At 47.2% G+C, this 26,397-nt stretch overlaps 1 protein-coding gene across 1 annotated transcript in view; it reads right to left on the minus strand.

The window, feature by feature from the left end:
* CIB2 (calcium and integrin binding family member 2) overlaps positions 1 to 26,397 on the minus strand; it is a 184,591-nt gene that overhangs the window by 34,523 nt on the left and 123,671 nt on the right. The window lies entirely within an intron of this gene.

The raw sequence follows: 26,397 nt of genomic DNA on the forward strand, positions 1-26,397 counted from the left end.
AATATTTATTTATTTTTTAATAGTACTGTACCCCAGTGTACTATACTTTTTGTATTTGATTTTCATAAGTACTATGACAGTGCTGGTCAGACTGCAGTATGTTATTTCCTACTCATAAACGCATTGTGCGACGCTGTCGGTGATGTCAACCACACTATGTAATTATTATTTATAGTTCTTATTCATTTGTGCGACATTGTAACTGCCGGTGTGTGATATAAAAAATACTTCTACATATTTTTGACTCATTTGTGTGACCGCAGTGTGTAATTATTATATATATATTTCTGACTCACTTGTGCAACGCTGTCTTTGAAGTCAACCACAGTGTGTAATTACTATATACATTTCTGACTCATTTGTGCAAAGCTGTCAATGAAGTAAACCGCAGTGTGTAATTATTATACATATTTCTGACTCATTTGTGTGACACTGTTGCTGTACCCCACTTCCTGTTGATAGAAATGGAAGACAAACAATTGAAAGATCAGGCATCACTTCATACTAGTGCTGAAGCTGCTGCCACTAGTCATGACATTGACAGTGCAAGTCCATCAACGTCATCTGCTAAGACCAATGCCCAGTAGAGTAGAGGGCGTGTAAAAATCGAAGAAGCCATATTTTACGGTGATTAAAAAAAACAGTAAAGTGAGCTGACGAGAAATGTAAAATTGGCAATATGCCATTCACTACATGAAGTAGCTAGGAAAGGCTAAGGCCTTGGCCTGTATTTATGACTGGTGATTCTGCATTTCATAATGATGATGTAAGCCCTCCTCCCTGTAGAAGAGTTAAAAAAAATGAAACTTTTTAAGGCACAATAAAAAAAACAACTGTGCATTCAGAAATTTCACCAATCCTCAAGGAGAGTCCAAGTGTGTTGCGATGTATAAGCCTGAACCTACCAATACTATGCGGGAAGAGAAGGCTCCTCCCACCATTTGTACACCCTCTTCAAGTGTAGAGAGATGCAGTCAACGTGCTGACATTAAGAGTGAGGATGTCACTGTAGAAGTACACCAGGATGAGGAGGATATTGGTGTAGCTGGCACTAATTAGAATTTTGATGATGAGGATTCTGATGATGGGGATGCATTTTTTTAAAATAAGGCACCAGTGCAGACAGTTGTTGCCCATGGTATGAAAATCCCACTGTCATGCCTGGGGAAAAAGACAAAAAAATCCACCTCTTTTGTGTGGAATTATTTCTACCCAAATCCGAACAAGTGTCAAGCCATCTGTATCCCTTGTAAAGCCATAGTAAGTAGGGGTAAGGATGTTAACCACCTAGGAACATCCTCTCTTATATGTCACATGCAGCGCATTTATCAAAAGTCATTGTCAAGTTCAGAAACTTTGGCTAAGAATGTAACTAGCCCAGCAACACCTAGCTCCCTTTTCTTTGTTGGATCCAAGCACCAGCCAACCACACCACCAACACCCTCATCGTCAATTTCCTCCTCAATCAGGATCGGAAGTAATCCTGTATGCAATTTCATAGGCATGACTGACTCCTCTCCAGGATTTCTCCGGAGGATGCTTGAGAACTACACCTACCTCTGCTGCTGCTGGGAGTCAATCTTCATCCCAGAAGGGGACCAGGAAGACCACTTGTAGTTTAACAAAACAATTGACTGTTCAACAATCCTTCTCAAGGAAGATGAAGCAGTCACCCAGTTGCAAAGTACATTACAGAGGCCATAACAACTATGCTGGTGTTAGACGTACATCCAGTATCAGCCATTAGTGCAGTGGGACTTAGATAGTTGGTTGACATACTATGTCCTCGGTACCAAATCCCATCTAGATTCCACTTCACTAGACAAGCAATTGTACCAGATTGTACAAGTACATTAAAAAAAGTGTCATTAGTGTCCTCAGAAATGCCGGTGTACCCACTGTTCACTTAACCATGGACATGTGGGAAAGTGGAAGAGGGCAAACTAAAGACTACATGACTGTGACAGCCCACTGGATAGATGTATTGCCTTCTGCAGCACCAACAGTAGCAGCACCCGCAGCATCTCACAAATGTCAACTCATTCCTAGGCAGGCTACACTTTGTATCTCCGGTTTCCAGGAAACACTCTTGAACTTGCCCTGCCATCACCTGAAGCAAGAGGTAGTAATGAGGTGGAAGTCTACCCTTTATATGCTTCAGAGGATGAAGGAGCAGCAAAAGGCCATTCAAGCCAACACATCCACCTATGACATAGGTAAAGGAGTGGGAAAGCACCTGACTCAAGCGCAGTAAAGAATAATTTCCGTGTTGTGCAAGGTTCTTAAACCTTTCGAAGTTGCCACATGTGAAGTTAGTTTAGACACTGACAGCTTGAGTCAGGTCATTCAAAAAGCAGCTGGAGAGAGTGAAGGAGGAGCTGAAATGGAGCGATTTAGCCAAGTATGTCGGACTTGTAGATGAAGCTCTTCATTCGCTTTGCGAGGATTCAAGGGTCGTCAATCTCTTGAAATCAGATCACTATATTTTGGCGACCATACTTGATCCTAGGTTTAAAACCTACATTGTATCTTTGTTTCCGATGGACACAAATCTGCAGAGATGCAAAGAGTCGGTGAGAAAATTGTCAGCTCAAGCGGAACGTGACATGGCAACATCTCCTCTTTCATTTTCTCCGGCAACTGCGGCTGCAAGGAAAAAACTAGATTTTCCTAAACGACCTGCTGGCGGTGGTGCAGACCAGTCAGGAACAAGTTTTGGCATCTGGTGCGGACTGAAGGAGCTGCCTACAATTACTGACATGTCTACTGTCACTGCATATGATGCTGTCCCCATTGAAAGAATAGTCGATGATTATTTCAGTGTTAGCATCCAAATAGGCATGTCAGACAGTCCATTTCAATACTGGCAGGAAAAAAGTGAGAATTTACTCACCGGTAATTCTATTTCTCGCAGTCCGTAGTGGATGCTGGCAACTCCGTAAGGACCATGGGAATAGACGGGCTCCGAAGGAGACTGGGCACTCTAAAAGAAAGATTAGGTACTATCTGGTGTGCACTGGCTCCTCCCTCTATGCCCCTCCTCCAGACCTCAGTTAAGGAAACTGTGCCCGGAAGAGCTGACATTACAAGGAAAGGATTTGGAATCCAGGGTAAGACTCATACCAGCCACACCAATCACACCGTACAACTCGTGATAACTATACCCAGTCAACAGTATGAACAAAAAAACTGAGCCTCATTCAAAGATGGCTCATAACAATAACCCTTAAGTTAAGCAATAACTATATACAGGTATTGCAGAGAGTCCGCACTCGGGACGGGCGCCCAGCATCCACTACGTACTACGAGAAATAGAATTACCGGTGAGTAAATTCTCACTTTCTCTGACGTCCTAGTGGATGCTGGGAACTCGGTAAGGACCATGGGGATTATACCAAAGCTCCCAAACGGGCGGGAGAGTGCAGATGACTCTGCAGCACCGAATGAGCAAACTCAAGGTCCTCCTCAGCCAGGGTATCAAACTTGTAGAATTTTGCAAATGTGTTTGAACTCGACCAGGTAGCAGCTCGGCAAAGCTGTAAAGCCGAGACCCCTCGGGCAGCCGCCCAAGAAGAGCCCACCTTCCTTGTGGAATGGGCTTTTACTGATTTAGGATGCGGCAGTCCAGCCGCAGAATGTGCCAGCTGAATCGTGCTACAGATCCAGCGAGCAATAGTCTGCTTTGAAGCAGGAGCACCCAGCTTGTTGGGTGCATGCAGGATAAATAGCGAGTCAGTTTTTATGACTCTAGCCGTCCTGGAAACATAAATTTTCAGGGCCCGGACTACGTCCAGCAACTTGGAGTCCTCCAAGTTCCGAGTAGCCACAGGCACCACAATAGGTTGGTTCAAATGAAACGCTGATACCACCTTTGGGAGAAATTGGGGACGAGTCCTCAATTCCGCCCTGTCCATATGGAAAATCAGATATGGGCTTTTACATGACAAAGCCGCCAACTCTGACACACGCCTAGCTGAAGCCAAGGCCAACAGCATGACCACCTTCCACGTGAGATACTTTAACTCCACGGTCTTAAGTGGCTCAAACCAATGTGATTTCAGGAAATCCAACACAACGTTGAGATCCCAAGGTGCCACTGGAGGCACAAAAGGGGGCTGAATATGCAGCACTCCCTTAACAAACGTCTGAACTTCAGGCAGTGAAGCCAGTTCTTTTTGAAAGAAAATAGATAGGGCCGAAATCTGGACCTTTATGGACCCCAATTTTAGGCCCATAGTCACCCCTGACTGTAGGAAGTGCAGAAATCGACCCAGCTGAAATTCCTCTGTTGGGGCCTTCCTGGCCTCACACCAAGCAACATATTTCCGCCATATGCGGTGATAATGTTTTGCTGTCACATCCTTCCTAGCTTTTATCAGCGTAGGAATGACTTCATCTGGAATGCCCTTTTCCGTCAGGATCCGGCGTTCAACCGCCATGCCGTCAAACGCAGCCGCGGTAAGTCTTGGAACAGACAGGGCCCCTGCTGTAGCAGGTCCTGTCGGAGAGGCAGAGGCCATGGGTCCTCTGAGATCATTTCTTGTAGTTCTGAGTACCAAGTTCTTCTTGACCAATCCGGAACGATTAGTATAGTTTTTACTCCTCTCTTTCTTATTATCCTCAGTACCTTGGGTATGAGAGGAAGAGGAGGGAACACATAAACCGACTGGTACACCCACGGTGTCACTAGGGCGTCCACAGCTATCGCCTGAGGGTCCCTTGACCTGGCGCAATATCTTTTTAGCTTTTTGTTGAGTCGGGACGCCATCATGTCCACCTGTGGCCGTTCCCAACGATTTACAATCAGTTTGAAGACTTCTGGATGAAGTCCCCACTCTCCCGGGTGGAGGACGTGCCTGCTGAGGAAGTCTGCTTCCCAGTTGTCCACTCCCGGAATGAACACTGCTGACAGTGCTAGGACGTGATTCTCCGCCCATCGAAGAATCCTTGTGGCTTCTGCCATCGCCATCCTGCTTCTTGTGCCGCCCTGGTGGTTTACATGGGCGACCGCCGTGGTGTTGTCTGACTGAATCAGCACCGGTTGGTTTTGAAGCAGGGGCTCTGCTTGACTCAGGGCGTTGTAAATGGCCCTTAGTTCCAGTATATTTATGTGTAGGGAAGTCTCCTGACTTGACCACTGTCCTTGGAAGTTCCTTCCCTGAGTGACTGCCCCCCATCCTCGGAGGCTTGCATCCGTGGTCACCAGGACCCAGTCCTGTATGCCGAATCTGCGGCCCTCGAGAAGATGAGCACTCTGCAGCCACCACAGCAGAGACACCCTGGCCCTCGGGGACAGGGTGATCAACTGATGCATCTGAAGATGCGATCCGGACCATTTGTCTAACAGATCCCACTGAAAGATCCTTGCATGGAATCTGCCGAAGGGAATTGCTTCGTAAGAAGCCACCATCTTTCCCAGGACCCGCGTGCACTGATGCACCGACACCTGTTTTGGTTTCAGGAGGTCCCTGACCAGAGATGACAATTCCTGGGCCTTCTCCCCGGCCCAGGAATTGTCCAGAATCATGCCCAAGAACAGCAGACGCGTCGCAGGAATCAGCTGCGACTTCGGGATATTCAGAATCCAGCTGTGCTGTTGCAACACTTCCCGAGATAGTGCTACGCTGTCCTGTACCACAAACCTGAGGTACTTCTGGTGAGGTGGGTAAATGGGGACATGCAGGTAAGCATCCTTGATGTCCAGCGACACCATAAAATCCCCCTCTTCCAGACTTGCAATAACCGCCCTGACGATTCCATTTTGAACTTGAACTTCCTTATATAAGTGTTCAAGGATTTCAAATTTAGAATGGGTCTCACCGAACCGTCTGGTTTCGGTACCACAAACATTGTGGAATAGTAACCCCGTCCCTGTTGAAGGAGGGGAACCTTGATTATCACCTGCTGGAGGTACAGTTTGTGAATAGCCGCCAGTACTATCTCCCTTTTCCTGGGAGCAGCTGGCAAGGCTGATTTGAGGTAACGGCGAGGGGGAGTCCCCTCGAACTCCAGCTTGTATCCCTGAGATACCACTTGTATAACCCAGAGATCCACCTGTGAGCGAACCCACTGGTCGCTGAAGTTCCGGAGACGCGCCCCCACCGCACCTGGCTCCACCTGTGGAGCCCCAGCGTCATGCGGTGGACTTAGTGGAAGCAGGGGAGGATTTTTGTTCCTGGGAACTGGCTGCCTGATGCAGCTTCTTTCCTCTACCCCTGCCTCTGGGCAGAAAGGATGCGCCTCTGACCCGCTTGCCTTTCTGAGGCCGAAAGGACTGTACTTGATAATACGGTGCTTTCTTAGGCTGTGAGGGAACCTGAGGTAAAAAAGTCGACTTCCCAGCTGTTGCTGTGGATACGAGGTCCGAGAGACCGTCCCCAAACAATTCCTCACCCTTATAAGGCAAAACCTCCATGTGCCTTTTAGAATCAGCATCACCTGTCCACTGCCGAGTCCATAATACTCTCCTGGCAGAAATGGACATTGCATTAATTCTAGATGCCAGCCGGCAAATGTCCCTCTGTGCATCCCTCATATATAAGACGACGTCTTTTATGTGCTCTATGGTTAGCAAAATAGTATCCCTGTCGAGGGAATCAATGTTGTCTGACAGGGTATCAGACCATGCTGCTGCAGCACTACACATCCATGCTGAAGCAATTGCAGGTCTCAGTATAGTACCTGAGTGTGTATATACAGACTTCAGGATAGCCTCCTGCTTTCTATCTGCAGGCTCCTTTAGGGCGGCCATATCCTGAGACGGCAGTGCCACCTTTTTTGATAAGCGTGTGAGCGCCTTGTCCACCCTAGGGGATGTTTCCCAATGTAGCCTATCCGTTGCCAGGAAAGGGTACGCCATCAGTAACCTCTTAGAAATCACTAGTTTCTTATCAGGGGAACACCACGCTTCTTCACACAATTCATTTAACTCATCAGATGGGGGAAAAGTCACTGGCAGCTTTTTCCCCCCAAACATAATACCCTTTTTGGTGGTAACCGGGTTAATGTCAGAAATGTGCAATACATTTTTCATTGCAGTAATCATGCATCGGATGGCCCTTGTGGACTGTGCCTTTGTCTCATCCTCATCTACACTGGAGTCAGACTCCGTGTCGACATCTGTGTCTGCCATCTGAGCTAGCGGGCGTTTATGAGCCCCTGATGGCCTCTGAGACGCCTGGGCAGGCGCGGGCTGAGATGCCGGCTGTCCCAAGGCTGCTGCGTCATCAAACCTTTTATGTAAGGAGTTGACACTGTCGGTTAATACCTTCCACATATCCATCCACTCCGGTGTCGGCCCCGTCGGGGGCGACACCACACTTATCGGCTCCTGCTCCGCCTCCACGTAACCTTCCTCCTCAAACATGTCGACACAGCCGTACCGACACACCACACAAACACAGGGAATGCTCTGACTGAGGACAGGACCCCACAAAAGTCCTTTGGGGAGACAGAGAGAGAGTATGCCAGCACACACCACAGCGCTATATAACACAGGGATTTACACTAAAAAGAGTGATTTTTCCCAATAGCTGCTTATTAACACAATTGCGCCTAAATTTATGTGCCCCCCCTCTCTTTTTTACCCTTGTTGTATTGGATACTGCAGGGGAGAGCCTGGGGAGCATCCTTCCAGCGGAGCTGTGAAGAGAAATTGGCGCTGGTGTGCTGAGGAAGAAGGCCCCGCCCCCTCAGCGGCGGGCTTCTCTTTTGTATAATGTTAATGGCGGTTTTTTTTGCACATATACAGTTTTATAAACTGTATTATGTGCAGATTTTGCCAAAAGGTAATTTAATTGCTGCCCAGGGCGCCCCCCCCCCCCCCAGCGCCCTGCACCCAACAGTGACCGGAGTGTGTGGTGTGCTGTGGGAGCAATGGCGCACAGCTGCAGTGCTGTGCGCTACCTTAATGAAGACCGGAGTCTTCAGCCGCCGATTTCGTCGCTTCTTCTGTCTTCTGGCTCTGCAAGGGGGACGGTGGCGCAGCTCCGGGAACGGACGATCGAGGTCGGGCCCTGTGTTCGAACCCTCTGGAGCTAATGGTGTCCAGTAGCCTAAGAAGCACAAGCTAGCTGCAAGCAGGTAGGTTTGCTTCTCTCCCCTCAGTCCCTCGTAGCAGTGAGTCTGTTGCCAGCAGATCTCACTGAAAATAAAAAACCTAACAAATACTTTCTTTCTAGCAAGCTCAGGAGTGCCCACTAGGAGCACCCAGCTCTGGCCGGGCACAGATTCTAACTGAGGTCTGGAGGAGGGGCATAGAGGGAGGAGCCAGTGCACACCAGATAGTACCTAATCTTTCTTTTAGAGTGCCCAGTCTCCTTCGGAGCCCGTCTATTCCCATGGTCCTTACGGAGTTCCCAGCATCCACTAGGACGTCAGAGAAATAGGCAATTTGGAAGCCCTTGCACAAACTGGCTATGTTTTACTTAAGTTGCCTACCCTCCAGTATGTACTCAGAAAGATTTTTTTGCGCAGCCGGGAACCTTGTCAGCGATTGGCGTAGGAGGTTACTTCCCCAAAATGTGAAAAAGATGATGTTCATCAAAATTAATGATAAATTCCACGAGGAAGACCTTTACCAACAATTACCTTTAAAAATTACAGAGGGACTTGCTGTGATAGTGGAATCCAGTGGTGACAAATTAATAGTCTGTGAAGAAGAGGATTTACACACTGATGGGGTTGAGGAAAATAAGAATTTACTTACCGATAATTCTATTTCTCGTAGTCCGTAGTGGATGCTGGGGACTCCGTAAGGACCATGGGGAATAGCGGCTCCGCAGGAGACTGGGCACAAAAGTAAAGCTTTAGAACTACCTGGTGTGCACTGGCTCCTCCCCCTATGACCCTCCTCCAAGCCTCAGTTAGGATACTGTGCCCGGACGAGCGTACACAATAAGGAAGGATTTTGAATCCCGGGTAAGACTCATACCAGCCACACCAATCACACCATATAACTTGTGATCTAAACCCAGTTAACAGCATGATAACAGAGGAGCCTCTAGAAAAGATGGCTCACTACAGCAATAACCCGATTTTTTGGTAACAATAACTATGTACCAGTATTGCAGACAATCCGCACTTGGGATGGGCGCCCAGCATCCACTACGGACTACGAGAAATAGAATTATCGGTAAGTAAATTCTTATTTTCTCTGACGTCCTAGTGGATGCTGGGGACTCCGTAAGGACCATGGGGATTATACCAAAGCTCCCAAACGGGCGGGAGAGTGCGGATGACTCTGCAGCACCAAATGAGAGAACTCCAGGTCCTCCTCAGCCAGGGTATCAAATTTGTAGAATTTTACAAACGTATTTGCTCCTGACCAAGTAGCTGCTCGGCAAAGTTGTAAAGCCGAGACCCCTCGGGCAGCCGCCCAAGATGAGCCCACCTTCCTTGTGGATGGGCTTTTACAGATTTTGGCTGTGGCAGGCCTGCCACAGAATGTGCAAGCTGAATTGTACTACAAATCCAACGAGCAATAGTCTGCTTAGAAGCAGGAGCACCCAGCTTGTTGGGTGCATACAGAATAAACAACGAGTCAGATTTTCTGACTCCAGCCGTCCTGGAAACCTATATTTCCAGGGCCCTGACAACGTCTAGCAACTTGGAGTCCTCCAAGTCCCTAGTAGCCGCAGGCACCACAATAGGTTGATTCAGGTGAAACGCTGAAAACCACCTTAGGGAGAAACTGAGGACAAGTCCTCAATTCCGCCCTGTCCGAATGGAAAATCAGATGAGGGCTTTTACAGGATAAAGCCGCCAATTCTGACACGCACCTGGCCCAGGCCAGGGCCAACAGCATGACCACTTTCCATGTGAGATATTTTAACTCCACATATTTAAGTGGTTCAAACCAATGTGACTTTTGGAACCCAAAAACTACATTTAGATCCCAAGGTGCCACTGGAGGCACAAAAGGAGGCTGTATATACAGTACCCCTTTCACAAACGTCTGAACTTCAGGGACTGAAGCTAGTTCTTTTTGGAAGAAAATTGACAGGGCCGAAATTTGAACCTTAATGGACCCCCATTTCAGGCCCATAGACACTCCTGTTTGCAGGAAATGTAGGAATCGACCTAGTTGAAAATTCCTCCGTCGGGGCCTTACTGGCCTCGCACCACGCAACATATTTTCGCCAAATGCGGTGATAATGTTTTGCGGTTATATCTTTCCTAGCTTTGATCAGGATAGGAATGACTTCATCCGGAATGCCTTTCTCCTTCAGGATCCGGCGTTCAACCGCCATGCCGTCAAACGCAGCCGCGGTAAGTCTTGGAACAGACAGGGTCCTTGCTGGAGCAGGTCCCTTCTTAGAGGTAGAGGCCACGGATCCTCCGTGAGCATCTCTTGAAGTTCCGGTTACCAAGTCCTTCTTGGCCAATCCGGAGCCACGAATATAGTGCTTAGTCCTCTCCATCTTATAATTCTCAGTACCTTGGGTATGAGAGGCAGAGGAGGGAACACATACACTGACTGGTACACCCACTGTGTTACCAGCGTCTACAGCTATTGCCTGAGGGTCCCTTGACCTGGCGCAATACTTGTCGAATTTTATAAACATGTGGCAGACTTCTGGGGGTCGTGTCTGCTGAGGAAGTCTGCTTCCCAGTTGTCCACTCCCGGAATGAATACTGCTGACAGTGCTATCACATGATTTTCCGCCCAGCGAAGAATCCTTGCAGCTTCTGCCTTGCCCTCCTGCTTCTTGTGTCACCCTGTCTGTTTACGTGGGTGACTGCCGTGATGTTGTCCGAATGGATCAACTCCGGGTGACCTTGAAGCAGAGGTCTTGCTGAGCTTAGAGCATTGTAAATGGCCCTTAGCTTCAGGATATTTATGTGAAGTGATGTCTCCAGGCTTGACCATAAGCTCTGGAAATTCCTTCCCTGTGTGACTGCTCCCCAGCCTCGCAGGCTGGCATCCGTGGTCACCAGGACCCAGTCCTGAATGTCGAATCTGCGGCCCTCTAGAAGATGAGCACTCTGCAACCACCACAGGAGAGACACCCTTGTGCTTGGTGACAGGGTTATCCGCTGATGCATCTGAAGATGCGACCCGGACCATTTGTCCAGCAGGTCCCACTGGAAAGTTCTTGCGTGGAATCTGCCGAATTGGATTGCTTCGTAGGAAGCCACCATTTTTCCCAGAACCCTTTCATTGATGTACTGAGACTTGGCTCGGTTATAGGAGGTTCCCGACTAGCTCGGATAACTCCCTGACTTTCTCCTCCGGGAGAAACACCTTTTTCTGGACTGTGTCCAGGATCATCCCTAGGAACAGAAGACGAGTCGTCGGAATCAGCTGCGATTTTGGAATATTGAGAATCCAATCGTGCTGCCACAACACTACCTGAGATAGTGCTTCACCGACCTCCAACTGTTCCCTGGATCTTACCCTTATCAGGGAATCGTCCAAGTAAGGGATAACTAAAATTCCCTTCCTTCGAAAGAGTATCATCATTTCGGCCATCATTTCTTGGTAAAGACCCGGGGTGCCGTGGACCATCCATACGGCAGCGTCTGAAACTGATAGTGACAGTTCTGTACCACAAACCTGAGGTACCCTTGGTGAGAAGGGTAAATTGGGACATGAAGGTAAGCATCCTTGATGTCCCGAGACATCATGTAGTCCCCTTCTTCCAGGTTCGCAGTCACTGCTCTGAGTGACTCAATCTTGAATTTGAACCTCCGTATGTAAGTGTTCAAGATTTTAGATTTAGAATCGGTCTCACCGAGCCGTCCGGCTTTGGTACCACAACAGTGTGGAATAATACCCCGTTCCCTGTTGCAGGAGGGGTACCTTGATTATCACCTGCTGGGAATACAGCTTGTGAATGGCTTCCAAAACTGCCTCCCTGTCAGAGGGAGACATCGGTAAAGCCGACTTTAGGAAACGGCGAGGGGGAGACGTCTCGAATTCCAATTTGTACCCCTGAGATATCACCTGAAGGATCCAGGGGTCTAATTGCGAGTGAGCCCACTGCGCGCTGAAATTCATTGAGACGGGCCCCCACCGTGCCTGATTCTGCTTGTAAAGCCCCAGCGTCATACTAAGGGCTTGGCAGAGGCGGGAGAGGGCTTCTGTTCCTGGGAACTGGCTGATTTCTGCAGCCTTTTTCCTCTCCCTCTGTCACGGGGCAGAAATGAGGAACCTTTTGCCCGCTTGCCCACGAAAGGACTGCGCCTGATAATACGGCGTCTTCTTATGTTGAGAGGCGACCTGGGGTACAAACGTGGATTTCCCAGCTGTTGCCATGGCCACCAGGTCTGAAAGACCGACCCCAAATAACTCCTCCCCTTAATAAGGCAATACTTCCAAATGCCGTTTGGAATCCGCATCACCTGACCACTGTCGTGTCCATAACCCTCTACTGGCAGAAATGGACAACGCACTTAGACTTGATGCCAGTCGGCAAATATTCCGCTGTGCATCACGCATATATAGAAATGCATCTTTTAAATGCTCTATAGGCAATAATATACTGTCCCTATCTAGGGTATCAATATTTTCAGTCAGGGAATCCGACCACGCCAACCCAGCACTGCACATCCAGGCTGAGGCGATTGCTGGTCGCAGTATAACACCAGTATGTGTGTAAATACATTTTAGGATACCCTCCTGCTTTCTATCAGCAGGATCCTTAAGGGCGGCCATCTCAGGAGAGGGTAGAGCCCTTGTTCTTACAAGCGTGTGAGCGCTTTATCCACCCTAGGGGGTGTTTCCCAACGCACCCTAACCTCTGGCGGGAAAGGATATAATGCCAATAACATTTTAGAAATTATCAGTTGTTATCGGGGGAAACCCACGCATCATCACACACCTCATTTAATTTCTCAGATTCAGGAAAACTACAGGTAGTTTTTCCTCACCGAACATAATACCCCTTTTTGGTGGTACTCGTATTATCAGAAATGTGTAAAACATTTTTCATTGCCTCAATCATGTAACATGTGGCCCTACTGGAAGTCACATTTGTCTCTTCACCGTCGACACTGGAGTCAGTATCCGTGTCGGCGTCTATATCTGCCATCTGAGGTAACGGGCGCTTTAGAGCCCCTGACGGCCTATGAGACGTCTGGACAGGCACAAGCTGAGTAGCCGGCTGTCTCATGTCAACCACTGTCTTTTATACAGAGCTGACACTGTCACGTAATTCCTTCCAACAGTTCATCCACTCAGGTGTCGACCCCCTAGGGGGTGACATCACTATTACAGGCAATCTGCTCCGTCTCCACATCATTTTTCTCCTCATACATGTCGACACAAACGTACCGACACACAGCACACACACAGGGAATGCTCTGATAGAGGACAGGACCCCACTAGCCCTTTGGGGAGACAGAGGGAGAGTTTGCCAGCACACACCAGAGCGCTATATATATACAGGGATAACCTTATATAAGTGTTTTTCCCCTTATAGCTGCTGTATTTTTAATACTGCGCGTAATTAGTGCCCCCCTCTCTTTTTTAACCCTTTCTGTAGTGTAGTGACTGCAGGGGAGAGCCAGGGAGCTTCCCTCCAACGGAGCTGTGAGGGAAAATGGCGCCAGTGTGCTGAGGAGATAGGCTCCGCCCCCTTCTCGGCGGCCTTATCTCCCGTTTTTCTGTGTATTCTGGCAGGGGTTAAATTCATCCATATAGCCCAGGAGCTATATGTGATGCATTTTTTTGCCATCCAAGGTGTTTTTATTGCGTCTCAGGGCGCCCCCCCCCAGCGCCCTGCACCCTCAGTGACCGGAGTGTGAAGTGTGCTGAGAGCAATGGCGCACAGCTGCAGTGCTGTGCGCTACCTTGTTGAAGACAGGACGTCTTCTGCCGCCGATTTTCCGGACCTCTTCTGTCTTCTGGCTCTGTAAGGGGGCCGGCGGCGCGGCTCTGGGACCTATCCATGGCTGGGCCTGTGATCGGTCCCTCTGGAGCTAATGTCCAGTAGCCTAAGAAGCCCAATCCACTCTGCACGCAGGTGAGTTCGCTTCTTCTCCCCTTAGTCCCTCGATGCAGTGAGCCTGTTGCCAGCAGGTCTCACTGAACATAGAAAACCTAACTAAACTTTTCACTAAGCAGCTCAGGAGAGCCACCTAGTGTGCACCCTTCTCGTTCGGGCACAAAAATCTAACTGAGGCTTGGAGGAGGGTCATAGGGGGAGGAGCCAGTGCACACCAGGTAGTTCTAAAGCTTTACTTTTGTGCCCAGTCTCCTGCGGAGCCGCTATTCCCCATGGTCCTTACGGAGTCCCCAGCATCCACTAGGACGTCAGAGAAATAGATGCTGATGACGACATCATGCCTATATAAAGTACTAAAGCCAGTTTGTGCACTGCCCTTTGCCAGCTTATTTTGTGGGGGTCCAAACAAACCAATAATTTCAGTCTCAAGTGACGGTCCCTGTCGCTGAACTGATTGGTTTGTCAAACTGTGCATGTCCTGTTTAATATATACAACATAAGGGTGGGTGGAAGGGCCCAAGGACAATTCCATCTTGCATCTCTTTTCTTTGCATTACAGGCTCTTTGGAGCATTTTTTTGGCTTAGTTTGTAAACAGATATCCTGTCTGCCATTGAAGTGCCCATCCTGGATGTGCCACGTGTTTGTTCCGCCCGCTGCTGTCGCTTAGCTTAGTCATCCAGCTACCTCGTTGCAACCTTTTGGCCTAAACTGGATGAAAACAATATTGTAAGCTTTAAGGTGGTCAAACTTTACTGGAAATGAGTGGAAATGAATGTTATTGAGGTTAATAATATTGTACTGTAGGAACAAAAACACTCCCAAATTCTATTATTTTAGCTGTTTTATGATTGAAAAAATAAATAAAGATAAAAAAATAAATCCCGCAAGGGCGGTTTTGGCAAAACCAAAGCACAAAACCCGAAAAACGTCCCGGCGCTCACCCGTAATAACAAGTAACTTGCCCATTAATCTCACACACTGGGACTCATCTTTGGAAAATAACAACATGTGGTCAGTCACCAATGTTTTGACATTCAATAGATTTATCAAGTACTATACATACAGAAAATTACAGTTATGTTATTGTTTTTTTCCTGAATTAGTTTAATTCTTTGCCCTGTACATTGCTTGCTTAATTAATGGCTACATAGGCCTGAAGCTACAAATGATTAAGGGCCTATTGTGAAAAAAGGAAGAGATGTGACAGGTGCTGTATGGGTGTGGCCAGAGCCATGTGTATATGTATACCCCAGGGATGTGCGATGAGGTAAATGGCTGGGGAGGCATTGGCTGGTACCACAGTCAGATTTACTCACAATGTATAACTAGCCCAAGGGTTCATGTGGGCCAGGGACGTGCGGTGAGCTAATTGGCTCAGGAGGCAATGTCTAGCACCAGAGCCAGATTTACACGCAATATATGAGCCAAATGGTACATCTGGGCATTATACACAGGCAGGGACGGATTGGGAACAAAAAGCGTCCCTGGAAAAATTGGTACTAGTGGCCCCACATGGGCAGCACCAGAGGTGTAAGATCTAGCCATGGGCCATGGCAGCAGCACCCTCCCCCCAAGACTTTCCAGATAGTGGGCATGTCCAGCATCAAGGGGGAAGTTAAAAAGAAATAAAATTAAATATTATGAGCACATTGTATGATACACCTTCAGAATTTAGGAAACTATAGCATTCTTTAGAAAGATATATTTTCTTGCTTATTACACCAACCGTATCCCAATCACTATTCACTCAATCTTATATGTCAGCCAACCAGGCAGACAGAGCATACACTAGATCATCTGCAATCACAGGCTAAGTGGCAAAGTCATTTTCATATATGCAAATTATTTTGCATCTTATTCATTATGTCTATAAAAAGGACCACATGTCCTCAAACAAAACAGGCCCCACGGGTGCGCCGGCCCACCGGGAATCTTCCCTGTAAACCCTATGGCCAATCCGCCTCTGTACACAGGTGAAGCAGTATTTGGTTAGTTTTGATCAGAGATGTGTGGAAAAGAAAAGCTACCATAGAATTTACGCCACAGTTTTGGCTATAAAAAATATTATAATAATGCAAAGAAGATATTTCTAACATATTCTTTGTATTCTTCATATACTTTATACAGTCAGAACGCTGGCACAAACGTTAGTATTACAGCAAAGGCTCTGCCTCACCCCACCGCACGTCACTGATGTGGACATTATACAAAGGTGTACCAGTAGTATACAGCAGTACTCTCTTAACTTGAGTGCCAGGGTGCTGTTGTTTTTTTTTTTTTCTAATTTAAGTTAAATATTTTTCTTTTTTTTGTGATCTGCTGCTCATTCTACTTGCTGTGTTTGTACAATGTAATTTCATCTCAAATTTGTCTGTTTTTTTCTCAGGACAATAAATTTGTATTTGTACTGCTGGAAATTTGGTTAGTTTTGATCAGAGATGTGCAGAAAAGGCAGGCAGGAGCAGGGCTGTTTCTAGCCAATTTGGCTCCCAGTACGAGATTTAAAAATGCGCCCCCCCCTCCATGACATTAAGATAAAAATGCGCCCCCCTCCCATTAGTTTAAAAAACAAACCAAAACAAAAAAATAACCTCTCCCTCTTCTTAGCTTGGCTCCCCCTCCTCCTCAGTACTCCGCTCGGTGGGGTGGGGTGGGGGGGTGGAGTTTCGCGGGATGACGCGGTTACGTTCATGACGCAACCACGTCATTCCATGAAACTCCACCCCCTGAGCTGGTTACTCGGGGAGAGGGAGGAGGGGGAAGCCAGGGAACCACAGTCAGTGCTGTCAAAGTCGAAAAATATTGCAGAACACACAGCACATATAAACTGCACACACATGCCCACTGCGCGTGCACTTGTTCTGCCATGAGTGCACATATCCGCAATTTGCGTATGGTCGCTCCCGCGCGATCTGCGCATCGGCGCGTGGTATGGGTATTTACGGCGGAGTTTGTGTACGCATGGAGAGCCATCAGTACACATTACATATTTAATCCAAATAGTGCACAATGTACACATAGTCTCCTTGCACCACATCAGAAAGTTATAGCTGTTTAAATGGTTGCAGAACAAAGGGATTCACCTTTACAGGATAAGAGGGGACAGACTAAGGTTATAAGGTGATATTTGGTATCCAGCTGTAGGGTATTTTAAGGGAAACATTCCGGTGTTGGTCTGCGGAAGACCGCATGTTCCTGCGGATAGCTATGTGCAGAAGCAGAATATAGATATAAACTGTATTTACTGTATATTATGTATGCGGCGGGAATCCAGAGGAGACCACCCACAAGAGCAGTTGAGAAAGACATCGCCCACCTTTTCAAATCAACCTATGACCTCTCCTGTACTGTAAAAGTGCATCTCTGTGTCCAATGGACAAAGGGATTACAGTATCCATTGTATTGCTTTTGGAAGACTTGTATAAATAAAGCCTGCTGCATGCCGGCCAGACACAAGACTCACAACGTTATCTATTTGATTACGGGGAACTGGACCAGGAAGCGCACGCGAATATTCTCACGTATGTACATTGACTGTAGCCATTATTCTGTTATATATATTGTCTTGTATTGTAGTGTATAATTTGTATTGTAAACCCCCTTTCAGAATTAATCCACTGTGGTGTCGGAACCCAGCGGTAAAATCACAATTGGTGTCATGTGCTCATTGCCCTGCTAAGGTTTAAAGTGTAATAGCATCTCACTGCATTGCTGCATAAGGTTTAAAGTGTAATAGCATCACACTGCATTGCTGCATAAGGTTTAGAGTGTAATATCATTGCATTGCATTACTGTGAAGGTTTAAAGTGTATTATTATTATTGCATTGCATTGCTGTAGAAGGTTTTATGTGTATCTCTGGGTGTGTATGCGCTGCGAGTACTTTGTACCATCAGCGCGGCGTGTGTACGCAAAGTCCGTACATTACGGAACCCTTTTACGCTAATAGCGTAAAAGGTGCGTAGTGTGAATTAAGTATAGCGGCCGCAGCGGCTAAAGGTTTAAAGTGTATTGACGGTGTGTTTAAGGTATAGCTTTTATTCCTGTAAAGATAATCAACATTATCAGTGCCACGGCAGGCGCCCTGTGCGATTGCACGGCTCACCCGACCCAAGAAATGGCCCTGGGCAAGGAAGGCAGTGCCTCATCTGTCACATAATTTTTGCTCCAGGGTTTTGACTATAAAAATTATTACAATACAAAGAAAATATTTCTAATATATTCTTTGAATTTATATATACTTTATATACCCCCCCCCTCCCCCTCCATCAACTAACCCAATATCTCCCTAAATATGTAAAAGTAGAATAAATTGCAGTTTTTTTGAGGGAAATATAAATACACTTTTAATACTTATGAATTATAGCTGACAGTGTGGTCTACCTGGCAGCTGGTTATCAATCATCATGCTGTCTTGATGATGGGCCAATTTTTATGTGGGGGCATGGAGCACTCGCTCCATCCACCTCATTGTTAATCTAGCTCTATAATAGAACATGAATACTATTACTATGAGGAACTGATGTACAGTACACATCAGTAGCTCTGCTTACATGTTTCTTGCTCCCTGGCTCTAAGTGGGGCTGTAACAGACAGCAAGCATATACCAGGCAACAGCCTAGATATGTAAACCCTATTGTATACTTCTGGATTATGTACTAGATTGAGCATCTGTGGAATATAATGTCTGGTATCAATAGTATCAAGATGATCATCCAACTGGTTTACAGAAAATGTCTGTTGAGTTTAAGACCTGGAAGCATTTGTGTATCTATAATAAACATAAACATAGAATTTGACAGCAAATAAGAACCATTTGGCCCATCAAGTCTGCCCTTTAGGATAATGAGTGCAGTGCAGACAGGCTCCTTTGTCCAGGGAACCCACACCGCACAGCCTTACCCATATATTAAAATTTACCCTTCAGGAGTCCTTTGGCAGCTGACAGCGGAGCCATTTGTCAGGCGCTAGTGCTGCAGACAGACTTCACTGTGAAAACAGTGTGCTGGCCATTTTCCCAGTGATCTGCACATAAGCAGTGGAGATGACCCGGGGGAAAAAAGCACGGGCGCCATGTCCCCCGAGTCCTGCACATGTGCAGTAGATTCTGGCAGAAAGCCAGCTGCCAGAGTCTATAGTGCTGCTGCTGAAGAGGTTGGGGGCCAACACAGCGCCTGAACATGGGCCCCCTCCTCTTTTAAACAGCCCCTGCCTAAAGGGATGATTAGAGAGTGAGTGTAGGACAGGAGTCGAATACTACAGAAAAATTTGAAGGATAAAATAATGAACAGAGATTTGAGAACAATATTTTGCTGTTTTAACCAGAGAGGGAATCAGGACCTCTGTAGGAGCACACAACTGAGAACACCACATACCCTTGAAGAAGTCAACAAAGACAAACTGTGTTGGGTTTTTATGCTGAACTGATCTCCAGTTGCAAGGTTCCACCCTGCCAAGAGTGCAGACCCTGTTAGGGGTATAAGGTAGTTGAGGGGATAACAACTATCCCAAAGAGAGACCAAACCAGCATCATCAATATGCGTTGTATAAGAACAAATAGTATGTTCTGAAATATTTTAAACAGGTTTTTAAATAAATGCACCACTTCTTGACATTTATTTGTTATTGGGTGTTTTTTGGTGTGTGGGATTTGTTTCAGAAGAAGACGGAGATTAGAGAATTCATGGTGCTTCTGGGAAATTTGTTTCAATTGAAGGAAAAAAAATCATATCTATCTATATATAGTACTCTACAAAAGTATTAAGAAGGTGTGGGAAAAAATGGTGCAAAGTAAGAGTGCTTTCAATAATAGAAGTGTTTATAGTTTATCATCAATTAGCAAAATGCAAAGTGAATAAACAGAAGAGAAATCTAAATAAAATCAATATTTGGTGTGACCACCCTTTGCCTTTAAAACAGCATTAATTCTTTCAGGTAATCTTCCACAGATCTTCTGTGGATGCAGGCTTGCAAAAATACTTCTGTTTCTTCATGTACTCCCTGACTGGCACGATAATGTTGTGCTCAGGGCTCTGTGGGGGACATAGCATCACTTCCAGGACTCCTTGTTATTCTTAATGCTGAAGATAGTTCTTAATGATATTGGCTGCATATTTGGGGTCATTGTCCAGCTGCAGAATAAATTTGGAGTCAATGAGATGCCTCCCTGATGGTATTGCGTGATGGATACTGTAAGTACCTGGCTTTATTTCTCAGCATTGAGGACACCATTAATCCTCACCAAATTTCCAACTCCATTTGCTGAAATGCAGCCCCAAAACTGGCAAGTAACCTGTGTAAAACGCTTGTTCAGTGCCGATTTCACTTCAAGCTGGGGACTTGCACACCATGGCCCTCATTCCGAGTTGTTCGCTCGCAAGCTGCTTTTAGCAGCATTGCACACGCTAAGCCGCCGCCTACTGGGAGTGAATCTTAGCTTAGCAAAATTGCGAACGAAAGATTCTCTAAATTGCGAATAGAAATTTCTTTGCAGTTTCTGAGTAGCTCGATACTTACTCTGCCACTGCGATCAGTTCAGTCAGTTTCGTTCCTGGTTTGACGTCACAAACACACCCAGCGTTCGCCCAGACACTCCCCCGTTTCTCCAGCCACTCCCGCGTTTTTCCCAGAAACGGCAGCGTTTTTTCACACACTCCCATAAAACGGCCAGTTTCCGCCCAGAAACACCCACTTCCTGTCAATCACACTCCGATCACCAGAACGATGAAAAAACCTCGTAATGCCGTGAGTAAAATTCCAAACTTCTTAGCAAATTTACTTGGCGCAGTCGCAGTGCGAACATTGCGCATGCGCAATTAGCGGAAAATCGCTGCGATGCGAAGAAAATTACCGAGCGAACAACTCGGAATGAGGGCCCATATAACAAGCCCACACTGTTGTTTCTAAGAGTATGGGCGGTTACATACTGCTTATATACAGTATGTGGAGCGATGCCCATCTTTTTAAAATAAAACGTTTAATGCACTATGGAGCACCCCGTCTACTTTTTTCTTTGAGAGATTTGGTCCCGGCTGGACTTTGGAATTTTCAGGTGGGGAGCTGCGGTCCGTGCAAAATTTTGTCATTTTATATATATATATATATATATATAGTGGCGAATAAGGGTGGCACTCAAGCAGACTGTTGCAAGTGTAGATGATCAGTTTTTATTGAACCGACATGTTTCGGGGACTAGCCCCGTCCTCAGGGCCTTAACGGACTATATTTATTGAGGACTTCGCCTCTGGGAGGGCACCGCAGCATTATTAACAGAATATAAGAGGAGTGCCGGGATTTTCCGTATTTCTATATATATATATATATATAGAATCAAGTCCCTGGTAAATGTCCGTCTGTCGGTCTATTCGGGCTAATCTCAACCGTTGAACGGATTTTGGGGGTGATTCAAACCTGATACTGTAGATGTGCTATATTTACGAACAGTTTCTCTGACATGCGGGGGGATGCCAAGCACAGGGCTAGTCCGCCCCACATGCCAGGCCCCCCCCGCACGGGTGCAAATACTTTTGCACCCGTCAAGTAGCTCTCTACCTGTGCAGCCGCATTCTGGATTGCAGGGGCTGCAAATGTCTGGAAACGCCTGCGTCGTCCGACCCGCCGTTGGCACGCCACCTCCCACCCCGCAACCGACTCTGTCTGTCAATCTGGCAGAGGCAATCGCACCAGTGATGCTTTGCATCTCACTGGGTCTTACTGGGAGCGCACTCACAGTGCGCTCTAGGCAAAGGGCTTCAGACCTGCGATCACTGCCGTTGCAGCGATCGGGTCTGAATAGGCCCTTTGATGCGATTTTCACAGTCTTAAAGGGCATTTGTCGAGGAAGGTTTAGGTGTATGAAACATTAATTTATAACAAAAGGAAGCAGATTAGATTTTAGTAAGAGTGATAATTTCTGTAAAAGAAGACCTGTAGTGCTCTACAGTGCACACAATGGCCAAGAGAGGTACTGCAGTAGCAGTGTCCAGTTTTTCCCCAGATTGGATTTCCTTATTCACAGTTGGATTTTGAAGCGGTTTTCAGTTTTATAGAGCATTTGTAGAGGAAGATTTAGGTGTATGAAACATTAATTTATGACAAAAGGAAGCCGAGCAGTGACAATTTCAGTAAGCGTGACAATTTCTGTAAGTCCCTAGCGATGTCCCAGAGTCTAGAGTCCATGTGCAGATCTCTAGTAAAATGGCGTGGCGGCATTTTCCCCAGTGATTTTCCTACTGCGTATGCGCAAATCATCAGGAAAATGGCTTGGCGCCATTGGATTTCCTTACTCACCATCATGTGATCATCTAAAACTGAGGTTTGGAATAAATACAGCTTTCCATTTGCTATAGGGATCATGTGATAGTTATGTCCTATGGGACATAATGCCTGGCCAACTATTGGTCTCCCTTTGTTGCTTAGCAACATGACTGCAACTTATCAGATGTTGCTATGGGTTACGGTGATTCCTCAAAATCACATATCATGACTGTATGCATACTGTGTGCCCCGGGTAAGTGGTGATCCCTGTCCAATGAGTAATAACCTGTCCATGACTAATATGGGAATTATTATATTATAGTGCTCCCAAAATGTATATTTTCTAAATGCCGGCTTAGATGTGACTTGATTTGTGTACCAAAATGGCTGCTATACTGTGTCCTGAATGTGACCTGAGGAGAGATAGTTCATGCTCTTCTTTAGAGTCAGGGAATAGATAACAATCTTGTACCAGTCGTAAAAGGTTGTGTGCTAAAGTTTCATGCTTCACTCTCCAAGTAACTAGATCTTTCAGACCAGGGCAAGAAGAGATTTGGGAACATCCCTGTCAGGAATCTGCATTTTCCATTGCATCACTGCTGTGGAACTACAGGTCCCAGCAGTTCCAGTTCTGTTCCAGTCTACAGTCTCCTGCAGCCCACAGCTCACCGTGCTCCACCTAACCAGTTCAGTTCTGTTCCAGTTCTGGTTTTCAGTCCTCTGCAGCCTGGAATGCTGCAGCCAACTCACAGCTGATCTGGACACCTAATCCAGCTAGTATCTCTGCCTGCAGTTTGTGTCCAATCACTGCTGGGCAGGAGGTATAACTTCCAGTTTGTGGCTCTCTCACATCGCCTTGGACAACACGTCACATCCCGTGAACAGACCGCTCCTGTTTGCAATCCTCTGTCTACAGAGATTTCCTTGTGTATTAGACCTGTGGAACAACAGGTCCCAGCTGTTCCAGTTCCCAGTTGTTCCTGTGTTCCCGTAGAACTACAAGTTCCAGAAACCCCTCCAGCTCTCCTGCGACATTCCGTGTGCAAGTTCCTGTGTTCCTGTGGAACTACAAGTTCCAGCAACCCCTCCAGCTCTCCTGCGACATTCAGTGTGCAAGTTCCTGTGTTCCTGTGGAACTACAAGTTCCAGCAACCACTCCAGCTCTCCTACTGCATCCAGTGGTTCCCTGTGTTCCAGTCTCCAGATCCCCTGTGTTCCTGGTTATCCTCCTGCATCTCTGTGGAACTACAAGTTCCAGCAACCACTCCAGCTCTCCTGCTGCATCCAGTGGTTCCCTGTGTTCCAGTCTCCAGATCCCCTGTGTTCCTGGTTATCCTCCTGCATCTCCGTGGAACTACAAGCATCAGCAATTCCTGCATTCATTTACAGGCTTCACACCAATCTCCAACACAGTGTGCTTCAGCCTCAGCTGTAGAGACTCCATCTCCAGGTGCAGCTCATCACCTCACCTGTGAATCAGCTTGCAAGCTGCCTGTGCTTTCCAATAGCACTGTGAACCCTGCATCAAGTCTTCTGCATCTGCTACCAGGTTTGCTACCATTATCATCACCTCTGCTGGCTCCACGTGTTTATCATCTCTGGTTCCCATACCAGCATATTGCCATAGACTCTCACTGTATTGCCATAGACTCTCACTGCATTGCCATAGACTCTCACTGTTTTGCCATAGACTCTCAGCTTCCACGCTGCATCATACCCATTGCATTTATTATTGTTTATTTCTCCAAGTATTCCTGCTGCCATATTGTTTTATCTTTCTGCTTAATAAACAACATTGCGCACATGCGCAGGAATCCAATCCAGTATCCTCACTTCTTCCATCCTACCTCCACTGACCCACTAGCGCCCCCTCCGGGGACACAAACCAGACCGAACCTGACAGTTTGTCCAAGGCCATGGACTCGGATGGTGGTCAGAATGTGGGGTCAGGGGCCTTACAAAATCTGTTCTCCCGTTTGGATGGCTATGAGGCAGCACAACAACAAGTGATCCTGTTTCTACAGGGAATGTCTACCCGTTTGGATACCTTGCAGCAATCCCTTCCAAGTTCTGCTGATCTTCCTGTTCCAGTTCAAGTCACTCCTGTTCCAGTTATTCCAACTTCCTCTGCACAATTCGTTCCTGTAGGTGGACCTCGCTCAAGTCAGCCCTATGGTACACCCTTCACAACTGATTCTACTGAGAGGGCGACTTCCTCCTTTGCAAATTTCAGGACTCCTCTGTCTTCTGCTGTAAAACCTGAACTTATAGACACTCTTTGTTATTTATTGGAACAACTTCAAAGTCTGCTATCAAGAATCATTCCAATCATACCAGAAATCCTAGGTGGTGCTTTAAATACAGTGAAGAGTCCTGCTCAATGTATTGAGACTAGTGCGACCTCAGTGTCAAGCTTCCTACAAACTCAAGTCTCTCCTCCTATGCAGAGAGAGGGCAGATTCCAGAGCTACCCGCGCTCCAAACTCACGGAAGCTGAACGCCGCCATCGCAGGCAGCTTCACCTCTGCTTTTACTGTGGGAGTTCTAGTCATCTTATTAAGGACTGTTCCTTCCGCAACTCAAAAGTTGGTGACAGGTCCCAGCATCACAGTGTTTTCACCTGCAAACCTTCCAACGTATCCTCTACAGTTTCAAGTTCCTTTACCCCGGACAGGAGTGTCCAAAAAGTCTACGATTGGGGTCCTGTGACAAATAGACCCAATCCCAAGTTCAGAAATCAACAGAGACTATCTATGTTACCCATAACTAAAGTAGTTTCTGTGCCCACAGCCCGAGAAGGGGCGTCTGTGCCCACAGCCCGAGAAGGGGCGTCTGTGCCCACAGCCCGAGAGGGGGCATCTGTGCCTACAGCCCGAGAAGGGGCATCTGTGCCTACAGCCCGAGAAGGGGCATCTGTGCCTACAGCCCGAGAAGGGGCATCTGTGCCTACAGCCCGAGAAGGGGCATCTGTGCCTACAGCCCGAGAAGGGGCGTCCGTGCCTACAGCCCGAGAAGGGGCGTCCGTGCCTACAGCCCGAGAAGGGGCGTCTGTGATTACAGCCCCAGGTGGGGCATCTCATGTTGTGACCCCAGTAGGGGTATCTGATGTTCAGGTTCCAGAAGTGGCATCCGGGCATGCAACTCAAAGAAGTGTGTCTGATCTATTAACCCCAGGAGGGGTCTTTAGAGTTTCAGCCTCAAGTGAGGAATCCAGGGCCAAGATCCCAGGAGGAATTCTTAAAGTCACAGATACAGACATGAACTTTTGTTTGCCAACTTCAGAGAGTGCTACCAGCTCAGTACCACTCCAAGAGGGATCATTAGAACATCCGGATTCTGTCTATACAGAATCAAGTGTCAATGGACCTAGCCCGGTTCCAGCCGTCGGCCCAAAGTCTCCACTGGTTCCAGCCAGCCTGAGTGGCTCCAATAATGGGCTACCTCCTTCGGTTCCAGCCGATTCCAGAATCCTCGGAGCAAATCCGGTCCTATCCGTCAGTCCGAGGACTCCACCGGTTTCTACCGCTTCAAGCTCTTCCGGACCCAATCCGGTCCCATCCGTCTGTCCGGATCAGCCTCCTCTGGTTCCAGCCAGCCCGAGTAGCTCTGTTTCCAATGCTGAGCTACCTCCTTCGGTTCCAGCCGATTCCAGCATCCTTGGATCAAATCCGGTCCTATCCGTCACTCCGAGGACTCCTTCGGTTCCAGCCGATTCCAGTCTCTTCATATCAAATCCGGTTCCAGCCGGTTCAAGCTTATCTGGACCCAATCCGGTCCCATCCGTCTGTCCAGATCAGCCTCCTCTGGTTCCAGCCAGCCTGAGTAGCTCTGTTTCCAATGCTAAGCTACCTTCGTCGGTTCCTGCCGATTCCAGTTCCTCTGAACCCGGTGTGGTTCTCTCCGGTGTTTCAAGTAAACAACTCTTGTCGCTATCTCCAGAGTCTACAGTTCTTGCAGATATTGCAGTTGCCTCAACCCAGATGGAGGTTCTACGCATCTCACCCCAAGGTGAAGCTTCTAGCATTCTGTCAACCTCAGCAGAGAATTCCTGTCAGTCAATCCAGGAGATGACGTCCTCTCTCCACCCTCGAGCATTTCAAGTTGATTCTACTCCTGCTTCTGAATGCTTATTCCAGTCCTCAACTCTCAAGTGTCCTACATTGTCTTCCGAGACTTCAACTGACATTCAGC

This window comes from Pseudophryne corroboree, chromosome 6 (genome assembly GCF_028390025.1).
Source record: "Pseudophryne corroboree isolate aPseCor3 chromosome 6, aPseCor3.hap2, whole genome shotgun sequence".
Classification (NCBI taxonomy): Eukaryota; Metazoa; Chordata; class Amphibia; order Anura; family Myobatrachidae; genus Pseudophryne; species Pseudophryne corroboree.